This window comes from Rhinatrema bivittatum, chromosome 4, assembly GCF_901001135.1.
Source record: "Rhinatrema bivittatum chromosome 4, aRhiBiv1.1, whole genome shotgun sequence".
NCBI lineage: Eukaryota > Metazoa > Chordata > Amphibia > Gymnophiona > Rhinatrematidae > Rhinatrema > Rhinatrema bivittatum.
Window position 1 is genome coordinate 443,774,080 of NC_042618.1, and position 20,270 is coordinate 443,794,349.

The following is a 20,270-nucleotide window of genomic DNA, read 5'->3' on the forward strand; positions in this document are numbered from 1 at the left end:
TTCAGATACGATTATATGGACAATTCCTGCATCTGGAGGGTTATTTTGTGCAATTTGGCTATGAATGCTTCTAAAGCATTCCAGTGAGTAATATGTTTTAAGATCTCTATTTCACTGCTCTTCTGTCTGAAACAACATTGAGTTAAATGCCTCGCATTTTCAGATTCCAAGAAGAACATTTCTTGGTCTTGAGATTCCTGGAAAGCTATAAGAACCTCTGAGAAGAAACTGGGGACCATAAAAAGCACAGTAAACAGCAGCTGTAAATAGTTTATGATAACTTGCGTGATTCTGAATGCAGCCAGAAAGAATATTTAAAAATCTGCTATGCAGATTGCTGTATTGGTTCTGCGACACAGATCGTGTTTTCCAGTTTAGGAAGGAAAGATTCTTTATCTGCAGGCAGATGTGCTGATCTCTCCGAGATCTATTTTATGGAGAAGAAACATTTCTTCAAAGCACTTGGGTCTTTTAAATGAAGCAGTCAATAACACGCCGAGTAGATAATATAACATAAGGAGGCAAGATAGCACATGCTAAAAAGATAGATAGCTTTAAAATGAAAACTAGACCTTCATTTGAATATTTACTGTAAAAGCTCAAAATATGTGGTACAGTAAAAAGTGACGGATGAACTACCTACATATTCAATCAAGCGCCCACTTCTTTCTTAAATATTCAAGTGAAAGGTTTATTAAAAGAAAGTCAACAAACTAGTTGGGTAGAGATAACATCTTTCTAAGACTAATATGTTATTAAGGATCAGCAAACAAGTTGTAGATATCTTTTCTCTATATTGTTAAAATGATGGTGACTCTTTGTTGTAGTTAGCACGACATGCAGAACTCTTTTGTACTGTAGACACTTGGAGTTGGCAGTGTGTCTAATAACTGTTCATGTTATACATGTTGTACATACTCTGCTTGGTTACCAATAAAAATTGTTTAAACGAAAAAAAAAAACAACAAGTTGAAGATGATACCTTTTTACTGGAGTGAATTCATACATCTGTGACTAGCTCCTTTCTTCATCAAGTCTAAAGCTAAAAAAAAACTTTTAAAGATGCAAGCTTCAGGGACCAAGTTAAGTCCCTTCCTCAGACAAAGTACTATAAATGAAGCCAAAGTCCCTTATGTAGGAGAAACACCTGATGTAGGGCATTTAGAGCAAGAGTATGGAGGGCCTGTATATCTTCCTCGCTTATCTGCCCAAGATGGCGGGGCTCAGAAGACTGTCTAAGATAAAGAGATCTTACGAAGCGTCACAATCTATGCTTGGCAGGTGAGAGGTCTCCTTGACAGTATAGGCAGGAATAACCGGGAAGACTTTGGTCTTTTTCTGCCAATTCTCTACAAGGTTACTCTGCTTCTGTCAAACTGCAAAGGTGTATAACTCAGAGGTGTGAATAGTGGCAAATAAGGTGTGTCTTGTTCATCATTACAAATTAAGGACTGATGTCCAGCCTGTATGCTGAACATAGTTGAGAATCAGAAGTCATTCTAATGATGTGTAAAGCACACTTAAAAGGTTTGAGTTTTTATTTTCTTTTACTTGATTTTTATAGAGTAAAAATATATTACAAATCAAAAATAACTGAAAGGAGAATAACATTAGCATATGTGAATTACAGCATAGAAAATAGGGAAAAAAATATGCGATTGCATAATATGATGTTTTGTGGTGTTTGGCTACCTCAGTCATATATATATATATATATATATATATATATATATTTTTTTTTTTTTTTTTTTTTTTTTTTTATTAGAGGAATTCTGTCTTTTCTTTTTGCGTTTTTGACTTGGATTTTCTCTAAGTCAAGCTTTAATTTTAAAGTATAGTCCTCTCGATTTGGAACGCATTAATGTACAGAGGCCAAACTGACAATGAAAACAAGGACAATATCCGTATTCAAGAAAGCATGGGACATGCACAGATGTTCTCTGAAGGAGTGGTAGGGATTGTAGAGCTGAGCAGTTGGTGTGCCTAGGTCATATGGTCTTTTTGTGCCATCACGTTTCCATATTTCTATGCTGTCACCTGGAATTTCTTTCAAATCTCTGCTACAAGACACTGGAACAAGGTCCACGCTGAAATTCATCTGGAGCAATGATGAGCTGGAGTAAGGAGAGTTTATTTATGGATTCTGCAGGCACTTGACAACCAAGCTATCCTGCTTTGACGTTCTTAACTATGAATGTGAATAACCAGGAGGATCCTCTTCCCATTGAAAGTTCTAGAACAGTGGTAAACCCTGCATGCTTTTCTTAACTTGTTTTAATTTCAAGATTGTAGGAAACAAGCTGCGGCTGATTCCTTTTCACTACACTAACTCAATGCATCTGTAACAAGCTTGTGACAGGGGTGGGCATGAAAAAAAATGGTTTCTTTTGTTTATGTTCATCTCATTTTTATATGGTTTATATCATTTTTTTGTTTTTTTTTATACGTACATAGTTTGTTATCATTTCTTTCATGTTAGTGTATGTTATATTTTTACACTGAGCTTACTTTGACAAATTTTTCAAAGAGCAGACACTGAAATGCTTCAGTACACAATAAAATGACAAATGATATTTTGTTTGATTTTCCGTGCCGTTTCGGATGGGAAATGACATGAAACGAAACAATAACTATCGCTTTAAATTGTCTGTGCATCCCTAGCTTTCAAGAGGAGCTCTGCTCGTGTTACTGGATCAGTGAAAGAAGCACATCTCTCAGAAGCTAATCACAGATGCTTTGAGTTAGCCCAGTAACAAAAAAAAAAAAAAAAGATCTCACCTGCAAACTTGTTGATTGCCCCTTATTTCTATGTATAAAGCACGTAAACCAAAATGTTTTGCTCAGTTCTAACCTGAAATGCCAGTTGTTGCTTTTATGTTTTATAAGAACCTATACAAATAGATCTAGCTTGTTTCACTTTTCCAGATTTTGGCAAGGCTCCAATGAGTGGAAATAGAGCACTCACTAGCCAGCTGCATAATAAAGGCAGACTCTCAGAAGGGTAAAATCAAGGTAAGCCATTTCGCTATCAGGCCCATACAGTAAACTGCGCAGAAGAGTTGATGCTCCGAGGTGAAGCCCTGCTCTCCCAACGTGCGCCCAGGCAGTATTTAAATTAAGGCCCACGCTAATAAGGAGGCGGCAACTGTCAGCGGGTCTGACAGACGATGCTTAATTTTACCGGCATCGGTTGTCGAACCTGCTGACAGCCATGGGTTCGGAAAACGGACGCTGGCAAAATTGAACATCCGTTTTCCAACCTGCAGGCCGCGGGCAGATTTTTTTTTTTTTTTTTTTTTAGAAGATTTTTATTTTTTTTTTAATTTTGGGGTCTCCAACTTAATATCGCTATGATATTAAGTCGGAGGGTATACAGAAAAGCAGTTTTTTCTGCTTTTCTGTACACTTGCCCGGTGCCGTCTGAAATTAAAACGTACGGCTTGGCCGCATGTTTTGCTTTCTGTATTGCAGGTGAATAACTAAAAGGCATTTGCATGTGATGAGCGCTATTAGTTTCGGGGAGCTGGCCGCACGTTTTCCATGCGCTATTACCCCATACTGTGTAAGGGGTAAAAATAGCGTGTCGAAAATGCGTGGCCAAACAGGGCTAACGGTGCGTTCGGCCCAGCGTACCGTTCTGTTTTGGCCTGTTTGTGATATATGGCAACAAACAAGACCTAGCAAATCGTTTTTCCTGAGGATTTTGTTAGCCTTCTATAAGGAAATCAGTCAGAAATGAGAACAAAAGACTCAATTATTTGAAACAAGTATATGTAAACAATAAGTTGGATTTTATTTCTTTGCTATTAAGAAAGCAGCTGTTTTATACCAGGGATAAGCAAAGAGCTTTGTATTAGATGTGGAGGATTCAGATAATGAGAGTGAGAATTAATATTTCTTCTGTGTGCTCTCAATAAAAGCCCAGGTATTCAGACATATAGGGCCAGATTTTAAAATATACGCCCGATTTTATAACACGCGCACGCAGCTGCGCGCGTGTTATAAAATCTGGGGTCGGCGCGCACAAGGGGGGTGCACACTTGTGCACCTTGCGCGCGCCGAGCCCTAGGGGAGCCCCGATGGCTTTCCCCGTTCCCTCCGCTCCCCCTCTTCCCCTCCCTTCCCCTATCTAACACGCCCCCCAGCCCTACCTAAATCCCCCCCTACCTTTATTTTGTTATTTATGCCTGCCTGCGCCGGCCAAGTGCCGGTGCGCGATCCCCCGGTATGGCCGCTGTGCTGGAGGCCTCGGTCCTGCCCCCGGACCGGCGCCCCGTCCCCCCCCCCCCCCTTTTTTCAAAGCCCCGGGACATACGCGCCTTCCGGGGCTTGCGCGCGTCGCCAGGCCTATGCAAAATAGGCTCGGCGCGCGTAACCCCTCCAGCCGGATTTATGTGCGCAGGGCTTTTAAAATCTGCCCCATAATGAGTGAGGAAGAGACTGGGGGCTCCAGTTTAGAAGTTAATGGTTTAATAAAGCAAACACCACACCAGCTTCATCATATTGCAGGGGTAAATATAGAGTTAACCCTACTTCTCGCAGCCATATCTGAGTAACTGAATTTATATCCTCCTGAAAGTGCATGCAAACTTTTGGTCACCTAGAAGAGATGCATTCTGGGGAACAGAGTGTTTCAGAGGAGTTTTCAAACTATGTATGTACATTTAAATTTCCCAAAAAAGTAGTATGCGTGCTGCTAATGTGGCTAACTTGCGACACAGTTTTGACAGATATAAGGGTTTGTGACTATTTTTAAATGCATAACAACCCGACACTGAAACACAACATACACAAGTACGTTGTGTATGAAAATCAGTTTGTTTTATGGGGTGAAAATTATGTGCACACTTTTGTGCACATAATTAGGCGCAAATCCAAAAATGCATCCTTTAACGTAAAGCTGAAACATTGCTGGCAAGATGTAAATTTTATTGGATAAATCTGAGCCATTTAGACCCAAGCTATTTGTAGTTCAACTTGAAGTTCCATATTCTCCTAGTTTGGGTACGGGTACTTGGTGTCCTGAAGATAAGTCTATTTGGCTAACTTTAGGACAGGTCTAAGAGTTGGATAGGTTATCTGGCTAATTCTGAATATTGGAGTTAGCTGGTTAACTTATCCAGGGAACCCAGCTCCTCCCAGTTATGCCCTTACCCACTCGCCACTTAGCCGGCTAACTGTGTAGCCAGATAAATAGTTATCCCGCTAAGTAGCAGCCGCTGATCCCATGCAAATATTCATCCATCACCACATAATCAAATAAATCTAAACTTATCTGGCTAAGTGGCACTGAAAATGGATCTCAATATATTTGGAGCTTTGCATTGCTTTGAAAGCTTAAAATCAGCAAATATTTGCACAAATCTGAATCAGGGGCAGTATACCTGGACAGGATCAACATACCTGGACAGGATCAACATATACCTCCTCCCCCTCTGCCAAATGTTAACAGATCTCAATCTAATTCATTATCTGTACGCAGACGACGTACAGATTCTAATCCCCATAACAGATTCAATAGCAAAAGCGCTCACCCATTGGAACAACTGCCTACTTTCCATCACCAATCTACTCAATAGCTTAAACTTTGTCCTTAACGCTTCTAAGACAGAGCTTCTCCTCATCTCCTCAAATGATAATATCCATCAACCAATATCATTCAACGCTCACATCACATGTAAACAGGTGAGAGATCTTGGGGTGATTCTAGACAACCGACTAAACCTCAGGAAAATGGTCAATACAACAACGAAAGATTGCTTTTACAGATTACAGGTCCTAAAACGACTTAAACCTCTCTTATTCTTCCACGACTTCAGGACAGTCCTCCAAGCGTTACTGTTCGCCAAAATAGACTACTGCAGCGCCCTGCTACTAGGACTTCCCAAATCCTCTACTAAACCGCTGCAGATGATTCAAAATGCGGCAGCAAGATTGTTAACCAGTACCAGCCGCCACGATCATATATCACCAATTCTCAGGAATCTACATTGGTTACCAGTAAATTACAGAATTCTATACAAATCAATCACCTTAATCCATAAAACTATCCATCATCAACTTCAACTTGACCTGGAAATACCTCTCAAACTCTACTCTTCTATCAGACCAACTAGAGACATGTACAAAGGCACTCTGAATGTTCCCCCCACTAAAGCCTCACGCCTCGTTACGACCAAAGACAGAGCCTTTTCAATAGCAGGCCCATCGATCTGGAACAGTATCCCATCAAACCTCAGACTGGAGCCATGCCTTTTAACTTTCAGAAAAGGACTTAAGACCTGGCTCTTTCAACAAGCCTTCCCTGAACCAGACAATCAATAGTTGGCCTTCATTGCTACTCGGTCTGGCACTCCATTTTTCAATGAAGGAATAAATGGACTCTGAGACATTAAGGTTAAAACACCGTCTTTAAGTTTTTAACTTGTACTTTCTATGGTAAAATTTCTTTTACCGGCCTATCTTCCTTCCAGCTTGTTGCAAGCTTCCAAGTTCTCTCCCCTTGTTGATTGTAATTTTTGACTTATTCCTACTTATTGTTATCTTTCATTTACGTGAATTTGTTACTCTTGTTGTTTCTCCCTTTGTTAAACTGTAAACCGATCCGATATGGTAATTTACTATGAAGGTCGGTATAAAAAACTGTTAAATAAATAAATAAATAAATAAGGATAACTTGACCTTATAAAATCATCTCTTTTCTGAGTCTGTACCCCAATATATTTCAAACCATTCATTCAATTTTAATCACATTTCTGCCGCAATCAATAGGGTATCCAGTTATCCCCATCTCATACTTTTCCCTTGCTCCTAATGCTCCCTTCTGTTAGGGCGAAAAGTGTTGTGGCAGGTCCTGGGCCATGGTCAGCCCTACTGGAGAGCATGCGTTCTGTCCATAAGCCATGGGAGAGGCTGCGGTATTTGCAGCTAAAGCAGGCTGAGGAATCTTGCATATTTGATGTGAAACCACGTCCCTGGAGGGCTCAGATTGCTGTTCCTGGCATTTGGACAGCTAGGAGGCCAAGGTATAGTTTGGGATTTCGAAGGAAGTCCCATGAGCTCTTTTCCCTAGGGATGATAATTGATGTGATGAAGCCTTGCGTTAAAGTCTGCAAGTAGAAGTTGTGTCTCAAGCATTGTCTTTATCCATGAAGAAGAATCACTGTGGAACTGACTTGGACTGGATCTATGGACTAGAATTAAGCTTTTCCTAAACTGTGAGTGTTACTATTTCTGTTTCATGCCTGCAGTGCATAATAACGGAGGGAATGTTCTATTATTGCCTTGTGTAACCATCAACCTGTACTGAGACACCAGTCTCAGAGTGTTTGCATTATAGGGACTTCCAACCTGACACTTAAATTTAGAATTGTCATTTGTTTTGTTACCTTATTAGGGTCATATTTAGATAGAGCTGATGTTGACTCTAGGGATGTGCATTCGGGTAAGCCAGATGTGAAAAATGAAACAAATAGGGCCAATTTGTTTCTTTCGTGGGGCCCCTTCATTTAAAAAAATATATTTTCTCCTAGGCAATAGGCCGAGGCCCAAAGCAGGGGCCAAGACCTACACATGAGTGCAACGCCAATGCGTCGGCCTAGGCCTAGGCCTGAGGTCGGGGCCTTAACTAGGCAAAGGATGCAAACACTGACACAGGGGACGTGGCCTACATCCTAGCTTGATATCGGGTCTCAGCCTAGGCCCAAGCCTGACACTAGAACCTTGGCCAAAACCCGAGCAAAGGCCCAGGCCTCCTGAAACATTTTCCTGAAACCCTAACCCCCCCTCCCCCCACTTGCCTGATCCATTAAGGATCCAAAATTGCAGCCAGGCCCAACATCAGAGCCTGGTCTCGATGCCAGGTTTCAATGCCTGGGCCTCGGCCTCAGCCAGAGTGCAGTAGGCCCAATGCCAGGGCCCAGTCCAGAAGCCAGGTCCTGACACTTGGGCCTTGGCCTTGGCCAGAGCCCAGACCCAGGCCCTGATGCCAAGGCCCAACCCAGAGGCTAGTCCCAATGCTAGGGCCTTAGTAGAAGGCCAAACTCAACACCAGGGCCCGACCCGCCCTTGGCCTACACCAGAGCCCAGGATCAGGCCTGATACTGTGCCCCAGTCCAGAGGCCAGGTCCTGACACCTGAGCCTGGGCCCAGTCCCAGGTCTTGATGCCAGGACCTCAGTCCAGGGTCAGGCCCAGGCCGGAGGCTGGAGTCCAGGCCTCAAAGGAGTCTTTGTTCTTCAGTCTTCCTTCTTCAAATGATTTTGATCACTGGAGACACACATGGAATAAGTAACTCTGGCGCATTTTCTTCAGTGGAGGGTGCCATTTTATTGTATGGCACTGAATTGGCACTGCTGTACACAAAATGACCTCTGCTGAGGAGGATGTGCCGAAGTTAATTTATTCCAGCATGTCCCCAGTGGATGGTGTCATTTGAAGAAAGAAGAGTGAAGAAAGAAGAATGAAGACTCCTACAAGGCCTGGGCTCCAACCTCTGGGCCTGGGCCTGACCCTGGACTGAAGCCCCATAGTCAGGACCTGGCCTCAATGTCAGGCCTGAGTCTGAGCCAAGGCCCAGGCATTGGGATCTGGCTCTGGACCAGGCCCCAGTGTTGTGTCTGGGCCCAGGTTCTTGTCTGGGCCGAGGGCCAGGCATCGGAACCCGGCCTCCAACTGTGCCCTAGTGTTAGACCTGGGCTTGTACCGAAGCCCAGGCATCAGGACCCAGCCTCTGGACCGTGACCTGGCATTGGGCCTGAGACTGGGCCAAGGCCCTGGCATCCGGCCTAAGCCCTAGCGTCAGGACCAAGTCTCCAAGCCAGGGCCTAGGCCAAGGTTTATTTATTTATAATACTTATTATCTGCCTATATTAACAAAATGCTAATGCTAGGCCTACACAAGGCTGAGGATTCGGCCTGGGACTACATTTTGTCAGCAGATCCCCCTTGGACCAGGTAAATAGAGGCTGAAGAGGATCCTTGCCCCAGCATTTTTCTGGGTGGGAGGGATGGGTGGTGGAGATGGGATGCCTCAGGAGGCCCCGTTTCTTTATTTTTATTTCTTGGTGGGTTTTGTTTATTTCATGTTTTTTAAACTAAAGAAACAAAATAAACATTTAACAAAACGAAATTCATGGTACCCCCCCCCCCCCCCCCTGAAAATGAAATGAAAAATGAAACAAATTTTTTACCACTGCACACCCTTAGTTCTCTACCCCTCGAGAATGAGTGGACTATGAAATCATTAGATAGAGGTCTCCAAATGTCTCTCAGATGGTAATAACGTTTGGTTACCACTAACCTGAGCTGGACTAAAACCAGTAACCTTGAAGCGATGGTTCTGTGCCTCCATGCAATGGACAGCAGTTCCCATGGTCTCGCTAAATTATAACAAAGTTTCAAGGCTCAAATCATGCAAAACAACTAGCACTCTATATGTTTTGTACTGGGATAAGTGTTGTTCTCTAAGCTCTTTTAGCTTAATAAAGTAAGTAAGGATTCAGAATATAAAGACAATTGTACATCTCTTCAGGCTTTCAAATAGTTTGAAGCCAGATTTAGCATTCAGAGTACAAGCAGTATATTGGAAGCAAATGCAACCTGAATTTGTCTGAAGATGCCGTCTCGGCTACATTTGCTTTGTTGGTCCAATAGTGACCAAGACTGCTTCTGCAATGCCGCACTGGACAAATAAAATGCAAAAGGTTTTAGACGACAAGTTTGTTTTGCTATTTTTTTTGTTTTTTTTGGGGGGGGGGGTTGCATATTCTAACCCTAATGGGGGCCCCCTTGTTTTGTGGTCTCTGCCCTTGCTAAATTTCTCACTTTCTAGTTAGGACCCCAAAGTAATTAGTATAGACAACTGCTGCAAAATTGTAAGCTAGGAAAAAGGTCGAGATTTGTGCTAAACCAATCATATGTATAATGTATAGTCTTGGGACTTATGATCAATTTTATAAGTAGATTCATGACTTATTCATTCCTGGATTCATCGATTTAAAAGCCCTTAAATTCATATTCCAGCCAGCCAAGCTCTTGACTTTTTTTTTTTTTCTTTTGCTGTTCTGTAAAGGACACTATATGCTTCGTAAAAGACAGCGAAGACTGCAGAAATTCCTATGGAAGCCCGGCCTGAAAACGCTAGCTGGGGTCCTTAAGTCTCACTGCATTCACTGATGCCAAAGAGCAGCACAGCCATTATTTTTTCTCTGCAGTTTCCTGGCTTGGGTCTCTCCAGTATGCCCTCTGCTTGCCAGTCTGTACATTCTCAGTAAGCAGCTACAAGAACGCTCTGGGCAGGGTCTCCCAGCGGGCAAACGTCAATGAGCCATACTGCTCTGCCTCCCTTGTAAAACTCAGCTGCGTAACTTTAAATGATAAGCTCTTGAAAAATGTGCCTTGGGAGGTCGTAAGCTGTCCTCAGAAGGCTCCGTTTTCCCAGGCACCGTGTGTTTTATACCTCATGGTGCTGCTCTTAACAAAAAGATAATAGGAGATGAGTAAGGAATTTTGGAAATACAGTACCAGATTTTTTGGCTTGTTCAGTCTTGTTTTTTTCCATATTAAATGTCTTATTGTTAAAAAGAAACAACAAATATTGAGGCCTGTTTACTAAGGATTTCCGCCCATTTTTCATCTATGGGAAAAATGCTTAGTAAATAGGGCCCATTCTGTGTTCTATTCTGTGTGCACAAATTGCAAAATTGGCAGATGTCTGCACACTTGTGTCATCATTGGCAATCATGTTCAGATTCTGCCATTACAATTCATTCTTTTGAGACTGAAACTGCTTTTATTGGGGCAGCCTGGACCACATAGACCACACCATTTCTTTGTCTATGACTCATGACACCTTATGGTGGCTAAGAGCCATAATGCTCTTTTGTGTGTCCGGTGGTAGAACTTCCTGTGTAAAAATCAACCTGTGTAGCACAGAGCAATATTGAAGAGCAGGCATGGCCGGATTTAAGATGACAGAGCCTATAGGCAGAGGACTTAAGGTAAGGGATTCCATCCTTCCTCTCCCTCTGGAAAGCAGAGAGCAGCAGGGGGAGTCCCAGCTTCTGGGTACCTTCAGAATTTGGTGTGCAGAGGCACGCACCTATGTTACCTGTGCCCAAATCCGGCTCCGATGTCAGGGTATGGGTCTCCTAACTGCAAGTGTTTCATTTCTGTCTGGCAACTAAACCATTGGCTCAGAGGATTTTCCAAGGGCCAAAAACATGAAGCCTGATAATCAGCAGCATGGGGAGCTGGATAATGTGTCCGGGATATTCAGCAGACTGCTGCCAATTAGGCACACCACTGAATATAGCCAGTTAGCCAGATAAACATCTGGCTAACTATATAAAACTGCTTTCTAGCCATAGGTGTCAGAATGGGGTAGGCCACCCAGGAACTGGCCCGTCCAACCTTTTCTAGAGGCCATTTTGGAAATGCTCAATGCCTGCCCTACTCTGCGACTATCTGCAGTCTTCCGATGGACTAATGAGGCATTCAGATAAGTGCAAGATCTCTCATGCTCATCTGCATACCTCATGAGACCAGCACGAGAATGCAGGGAGCCAAGTGGTGTCGGCCAGCAGTCAGCACTTCGGAGCAGGACGAGAAACTGCATGGAGTAAGCTACTGGGGGTAAGGGGTCCAAGGCTGGAGACTGGCTGGGGAGGGTGAGAGAACCTGTGGATGGAGACTGGTTGGAGTGTGGAGGCCAGGCCTTTCGCTGGAGACTGGCTGAGAGGGGGGTCTGTGGCTAGAGAATAGATGGGGAGAGGGTGTGAGGCTGGGATTGACTGGGGAGGGGGGGGGGGTCTGAAGCTAGGAAAGGGGTGCCTGAAGCTGAGGACTGGCTCGGGGGGGGGGGGGGATTCTGAGACTGGGGACTGGCTGGGGAGCGGAGTGTTAGGCTGGGGACTGGATAGGGTGGGGTGGGGGTTGTCTGAGGCTGCAGACTGGCTGGAGAGGTTGAGGCTGGGGACTGGTTAGAGGCTGCCTGGTGGGGGGGGGGATTGAGGCTAGCTAGGGGGCGCTGGTGAGCAGAATTTGGGAATGGCTGACTTGCCATCTATTTCCTGTAGCTCACTTCCAGGTATAGCAATAGCTTTCATTAGTCTACAAAGTAAGGTAGAGTAAGGAAACCCATTGCTATCCCTGGGAGTGAGTAAGAGGAATTAAATCTACATTGTGGGATCTGCCGGTAACTTGTGACCTGGATTGGCCACTGTCTGAGACAGGATGCTGGGCTCGATAGACTTTGGTCTGACCCTGCATGGCATTTCTTATGTTCTTCCAGGATGGGTGAAGAGGAAGAAAGTTGCTCCCTGTCATATCTCTACCCCATCTCTAGCTTCTTTCTGACCCTCTGTCCTGAATCTTCTCTCTTACAGACTGAGCCCCCCCCCCCCCCCCAAATACTCACCAGCTTGCAATCCCATATTCTCCCTCTTCTCCCATCCGTCCTTCCTCTACTCTGCTCTTTCCTCCCCACTCCCAGACCTTTGCCCCTTCTCATCTGCTGTTTCTCTCCCCATCCCTGCTCATCTAGTAGGGGCAGTAGGGGAGAAAGAGAGAAAGACTGGAGGGGCTGGGCAAGGAGGAAAGCTGCTGTGCACAGGGGAGACAGGAAGTAAGCTTTCCGGTTTTGTATTGCATAAAGAGTCTGTCCTGGGGTTTCCATTTCAGTTTTTGTCTACACATTTGTAATTTGTGGTCAACTATTCTGTATTTGGTTAGGGTCTGTCTGTGTTCTGCAAGTGTGACCACGCTCAGGGATTCTGCTAGCATGTAGGGAGCTGTGGCAGTTTTTCTGTGTTTTCCCCAACAGTAGGTGTATTGGTGTTCTAGGGCCTAGTGTAGTATTTGCAGCGCTGTCTTTTTATAGATTGGGTTGTTGCTTTTGGAATACTGTGAGCTGATGATGCTGTGGAATGGCAGACTTGCTACATTTGTTTGAATGAGGGGTTTGCAGGATTTTATATTATTTCACAATGTCAAATACACATTCAGAAACAGGAGAAAATGAACACCCTCAGAAACAGGTCTTGCTTTTTTTTTTTTTTGTAGTTTATTTCATAGTGTGCCTGGTAGTGGAAGAAGTTGTGCTTCTCTTACAAAACATTCTGGTGTCATCTAAGTATGGTGAGATATAGGGAAAAATATCCTGATCTGCCCCCATTGTTAGAGGAAAGTGGGGAGGAGTTCTGTGGACACAGAGTATGTATTTACAGAACTAGAGACATTTGATTTATATTTGATTTGTCTTGCACGTACATAGGCCGATGCAATATCAAGTGCGAAAAAACTCGCATCCAAACTGGGCGCATGTTTTTTCAATGCACGCACATCCCCCTCTCCTGGGCTCTGGATGCAATAGGCAAAAGAACTGCCACGCTAAAAAGGACGCGCTAGGGATAAATTGAGCGTCCCTAGCACGTCCATGATTTGGGCGCCCAGGAGATGTGGCTGTGTGCAGATTAGAAAAATGGACACTCGTAACTTGAGCATCTGTTTTCCTAAGCTGACCGCCATCAAGATTTTTTTTTTCATGCTGCTTCCTGTGGTTACTCAGAATCAGGACGATACGAAGTAGGAGGAACCACAGAAAAGCAATAATTTTTACTTTTTTTATGAGCCCCTGATGCGCGTCAAGACTTAATGCCAGCTCCGGGGTTGGCGTTAATTCTTGCGTGTAAAAACGTGCATAGCAGGCACACAGTGATTTATTTGCATAGGGGGCAATAGCTCTTAGCCTCATCTACATGGCATTTACATGTGATAAGTGCTATTAGCTATAAAGCATATTTGGATGCGCATTTTGGATGCACTAATTCCCTTTTTGCATCGGGTGTTAGCCTAGCGCATCCAAAATATGCGTCCAATCATGGGCTAACCTGTGCGCTAGCCTGAGTGCACGATATTGCATCAGTCTCACAATAACAATATTAACCCTCACTCCTAAGCCAGGTACAATATGCTAGGTATGATCTCAAACTCTCAGATTTACTGCTAGTGTTCTTCTTCATACTTGCATTGTGCCGAAAAGCCTCTTTCTGAAGTTTGTACGGTGTAATATATACAGGCAACATAGTGAGGCGAGTTTGGAAGTTTTTAATCAGGTGAGTGGTGCCCAAATAATTAGGACAGTTTCTGTATCTTTAGGCCACATTTGCTTGGTCTGTGGTGACATCTTTTGGTATCTGATTATCTTCTCCCTCTCCATACACTGCACAGAATAATCGCTTGGTATTGACACTTCGATTAGCAATGCTGTTTTTCTCATTTTCTCCTTTACCACTATGCCTGGTTTTCTAGCATCAAGCACCTTATTGGTTGGTCTGGGAATGAATAATTATACTCTCTGATTTATGTGAAAAATGTATGTAAACAAATATGACTCCCATAAACTTTAAGTAAGAAATTGGCAGTGTGAGTGAGCAGGTGACCCTGGGGCAGAGCTGGGGTGGAATTGGGGGCAGAGTAGCGGGTGGAGCTTGGCTGCCCCCCCCCCCACCCCCAGCCAAAAGGTGTTCCGCTGCCCCTATCTTCAGCACACTAGATAGCTAAATACCAGGGGCCCAATATTCAAAGATATTGATTATCCAAGTTAGCTGGATATTAATTATCCCAGCTGCCAAACCTTTGAGCACTCCTCAAGTTTTCTTAGATTGTGTTTCATTTTCTCTATTCCTTCAGGCATGATCACTCTGTTGCAGATCTTAGTGTCATCTGCAAAAACACAAACTTTTCCTTCTAACTCTTCTGCAATATCTCTCACAAAGATACTGAACAGAACCCGTGCCAGAACTGATCCCTGAGGCACTCCACTTATCACACTACCCTCCTCAGAGTAGTTTCTGTTTACGACTATTCGCTGTCGTTCATCAGTCAGACAATTTCTGATCTATTCCACTATCATGGGACCCATTCCCAGGCTTTTCAATCTGCTCATGAGCCTTCTATGTGGGACCATATGAAAAGCTTTGCTGAAATCCAGATAAACCACATCAAGTGCTCTTCCTTGATCTAATTTTCTAGCCACCCAATCAAAAACTCAATCAGAATTTTCTGACATGATCTTCCTCTGGTAAAACCATGTTGCCTTTCATCAGGAAACCTACCGTATTGCAGACAGTTCACCATCCTTTCCTTCAGAAGCATCTCCATTAGTTTTCCCATCCTAGAGGTAAGGTTAACCGGCCTGTAGTTTCCAGGCTCCTCCCTGCTACTATTTTTGTGAAGCAGGATCACAGTCACCCTTCTCCAATCCTGTAGCACCACTCCTGTTTCCAATGATCTATTGAACAAGTCTTTTAGCGGACCTGCCAGCACCTCTCTGAACTTCTTCAGTATTCTGGGATGTATCTCATCCGACCGCATGGCCTTGCCCATTTTCAGTTTCACTAGTTCTACCCAAAGACTCTCTTCTGAAAATAAAGTGGTATCTAATCCAACCAGCAATGGTCTTTCCCATGGTCTTCTTTAGTGAATACCAAAATTAAGTGTTTGTTTAATGTTTCTGCTTTTCCCTCATCTTTCTGTACATAATGGCCCTTGTCTCCTTTCAGTCTTACAACACCACTTCTGGTCTTCCTCATTTCTTTGTCACCTCACTTTATCTCTTTGATGATCCTTTCTAACCCTCGTGCTTTTGCCATCCTGATTTCTTTTCTTGTCTCTTTCAACTTCACCAAATATTCTTCCGGGGCAGTTTCTCCAAATACCTTGAGAATGATGAACCTCATTCGTAAGTCATGACATGTTGGGGACGATCTCAATCTCTCAAATTTACTGCGAATGCCCTTTAGTTCTTAGTACTTGCATTGTACCAAAGAGGGCCTCCTTCTGGAATTCATAAGGTGTAATCTTATCAGGCAACATATCAAGATGAGCTTGAAAATTCTTAATTAGACCAGTGACACCCAATATGATTGGGACTATTTCCATATCTTTCTACCACATAATCTTGGTCTCTGATTGCATCTGTGCTTTCTCCATAAGATGTACAGAATAATCACTGGGTACTGACACATCTATCAGCAATGCTGTTCTTGTATTCTTCTCCTTCACCACAATATCTGGTTTTCACGCATTGATCTTCTCGTCGGCGGGAACAGGAATGTCCCAGTTGATCACAACTTCGTTGTTCCCTTCTATTTTATTAGGGGTGTGCTCCCAATGTTTGTTTGGTAAACTGATGTTATATTTACACAGTTTCCACTGAATAAGCTATGCTACTTTGTTATGCCTCTCTGTATATAGGCTTTCTAACATTAGGACATCACATCCTGCAACGAGATGTGTAACCGTTTCCAGTTCTGTTCTGCAGAATCTGCATTTGTCCATTTTACCAGTCTTTCCTATACTGGCTGTGAACCATCTCAACTGCAATCCACTAACATGTGCTGCAATTACCAATCTCTCATCCGTGGGTTTCAATTCACCTCTTCTCAACCATTACAGTATCGATTCTTGATCCACATGGGGTTGCTGAAGTAACTCTCTGTACATCCCACTGTACTTATGCTTGTGTCAGATATCCTTCCTTGTTTGCTGGTCTGATTCTTTAAAGAGTTTCTTTTCTTGTCTTGCTAATTGTGTATATTCTTCACCTTCTTGTACTGGCGGATCTTCAGTCATTCCCTCTATTTGCTGGAACAATTGTCCTAGCTTAAGGACTGAGACTGAGGATGGTTGCTCAGTCCTTAAGCTTTTCCCTGTGGGCCTCTTTTTGTGTTTCTTTGCTGCCTTTATTATAGCTCCTTTTAATTTGCCTAACTGTTGTCCCTCTTCTTCCATCTCCTTCCAGCCTTCTAGCTCTTCCTCAAAGTACTTCCCCCATTTTTTCAGATCCTATATTTAACAAAATCCATGATTTTTGTCTTCGTGTAACTTCGCTCCGTCTTAACCGCTATATCAAACCATACCGTCTGTTGATCACCGATGCTCAGATGGGCACTTACGTGGACATTAGAGCTACTATTTCCATTTGTAAGCACCAGGTCCAGTAGTGCTCCTCCCCTCATCGGTTCCGTCACTATTTGTCTAAGCAGAGCCCCTTGAAAAGCATCCACAATCTCCCTACTCCCTAAGGAAATAAATATCTTTAAACGAAATTGATTTACCTCTTTAGTTCAGTAGAAAAGCCTTTTGTAGAGTTGCCAATCAACTCTCAGCTGAGAAGGATACTTTGAAACAGACCTCTCACCTTCCGGGTATTGACTAAAGAACATCTGAACAAGGGACCCATATGGTCTCAGCAGCAAATCTTTGGATTATTTTCAGGTCGGTCCAATCAAAAGTTATGACCAGGGCCCTCGGTCTCTTGCAATTCTGTGGCCTTGGGAAAGGCTACAAAATCCTTGGAATTGGCTGGTTCCCAGGCAATGGCCACAGGAGACTAGAGGCCATGCTGGATTTGTGGGGCAGAGGGCGTTAGGTGGAGTGTTTCACTTCCGCCCTCCCTCCAGCACTGATAGAGGGGAAGAATGGCAGGGGGTCAGGCCGTGTCCTCCTCCTGTGCTGCCTGGAGCAGAGTCCTGCTTTGAGTGCATGGTAAAGCCGGCAGCCATGCTGTTCATAATAACAATTAGGCCCAGGTGGCAGAAAAGGAGAACGTGGCCTGACGTACTGCTGCTACTTTCCTCCTGCCACCCTGATCAGTATAGGAGAGTGAAGGAAGGAGGAGCTGGGGGGGGGGGGGTGGAGGATTGAGAAACAGCTGGGAGATGTGGGGGAGGGGATGGACTGTGAAAAAGTAACTGGGGATGGGGGAGCTGTGTGAAAGGGGGGCTAAGGGGATGGGTAGTTGTATGAATGAGGGGGGTGGTATTGGGGTTGTGAGAAAGAAGTGCTGAGGGAATGGGAGGTTAAGTGAAAGGGGCAAGGGGAATCAGGGTGTGGGTGTAAAATGGGTATGCACATAGGTTTATATTTCACTAGGGATGGAGGGATGAGAGAAGGGAAAAGAAAGGACTTTGGCGTGAGGAAAAGAAGGGAGAGAGGACTGGCGTGGGGTTGTAAGGGGGAGAGGGACGGGAGCCTAGGGAAGAGTGCCTCTTTTTTTGGATCTCTTCCCCCATCCAAAATCCTAGAACCTCCCCTACTCTTCTCCATCCCTATCCCCAATCTTATCTCCTCATCCCCCATCCTCGATCTTCCTTCTCTTAAACTTTTATCCCTCCTCTCTCTATCCTAATCTATTCTCATTCTCCTCCCCCATCCCTGAGATCTCCTTTCTGTCCTCCCCTACATCCATACTGTTGCAACAGCCAGCCACGGGCTCCGTGGTCGGTCCCTCTCATCTCTTCTCTGTGATCCTGCCGGCTTCACTTGGCCTCGAGGTGCGGTGGAAACACCGTCATCCTCCTCCTGGCCTGTCTTACAGCCGACTCGCCACCGCCGAGTTCCCCTCTCTTCCGGGTTTCCTCTAGTGCGTGCCCCTCCGCGGGATTTAAAGGGGCTGCAGTGTCCCACCCGGATGATGTCACTCGACCAGCCCTATTTAAGGCAAGCTCTGACAGTCACAGCTTGCCTTTGCAACAGGTCCCTTCCTAGTTGCCTCTGGTCCTCTTCAAGTTCCGGTTCTGTTTTGTTTGTGCCTTCTGGAGCCTGACATTCGCCTGCCTGACTACGCTGACATCTCCAAGCTTGATCTCTGCCTGCTCTCCGACTATCCCTGATTTCTGCCTGGAACTTGACCTCTGCCTGATCTGACTACTTCCGGATTGACTACAGGTACTGACCCCTGCTTCGGCCGACCATTCTGGATTGATACTCTGGCCTTGATCCTCGCTATCCACTCGGACACTCTCTTCTGGCCTCCTGTGACCTCTGAACGTTCGTGCCTGAACACCGACCGCGCACCCTTGTTCATGGTGGGCACTCTCCTGTACTTCCTCTCTAGGAGACCCTGCGAGGCCCACCTAAGACCGGGCGGCCCGGGTAACCAAGGGCTCAACCTGAGGGAACCCCAGGTTGCTATTGGCAAAGCTCTAGCTAGCCTCTGTCTCCTCCTGTGCTCCGCCTCCTAGTGGTAGGCACTCTCCGATCTGACCGGAGGGCCGTATCAATCCTGTACCAGGCCAAGGGTCCACGTACAGCGCAACACATACACAAGGTCTCCCACTCATAAAACTCCTAAAAGAACAAAATAAATTGTATACACTCAAAGCAAATTTGGAAATCTTTATTTGGATTATTCAAATATAAAGCTACACTATTTAATATGCAAAATGATTCAGATTTATGCAAATGGACTGCAGGATTACCCCAGAATTTCCTAAATCTTGATGCAGAATCTATCCTTGAGCTAATGCTGGAAACTAGGGGCCCTGGGTGTGATCAGTATGGACTGGACTGAAACAGAAATAAACAAGGCGACCTGTGAAGGGCATTGATGATTTGGAGACAGAAGTAAAGGCTGTGCCTTACGACACTAGGTCTCCCTTTCATAATATCCACTGTGAATATTCATGAGCTGAGTTTGCAGGTATATTTGGTGTAAATACTCCAATAATTTGCAAAACAATTCCCAATTATCACTGATTTACTGTACGACAATAAACCAAACTTCATTGCAATACCTGAATCATGGTTAAAAAAATCAGACATAGTCCTAAAAAATCAATAGCACATAGAAATTACAAAGCGTTTTCAGTCCCTAGAATAAATAAGCGCAGAGGTGAACTCTTACTAATTATTGAAAAAACTTTTAAAAGTAAACAAATACCAATAACACCCCCCCCCAAATCATGAAATTGCCATATTTGATACTAACAATATACAAATATGCCTCATCTACTGCTCACCAAGCCTCCTAGAATTAAATGTCTCACCACTAATTGAGCTCCTTACAACACACTTATACATCTCTAAACCTACCATAGTGCTAGGAGATTTCAATCTTCACATGGACGCCACCCATTATTAAACACATGCCAAACACTAATAGACACTATGACTGCATTAGGTTTCTCACTAACAACAGACAAATCAACACATAAAGCTGGACACTCCCTGGATCTCACCTTCATCAACCACAACTGTTTAGAACACTGTAAAACTGATTACACGTAAATTCCCTGGTCAGACCACTTCCTTATTCATTCCATCGTAAAATTCCTTAAACCTCAAATCAAACAAAATTATAAACCCTTGGAATTTAAATATCGACCACCTTTCAATATTGAAAAACTAAGCGACAAACTAGAGGAAAAACTAAAAGATTTTGATTACAACTGCAGTTCTGCTACGGCAAATGGTTAGACTCAAAAC

The 20,270-nt window shown here is 44.1% G+C and overlaps 1 long non-coding RNA gene across 1 annotated transcript in view; it reads right to left on the reverse strand.

The window, feature by feature from the left end:
- The window catches only part of LOC115091351, a 153,899-nt gene that overhangs the window by 74,444 nt on the left and 59,185 nt on the right, over positions 1–20,270 (reverse strand). The gene's annotated exons all lie outside the window — the stretch shown is intronic.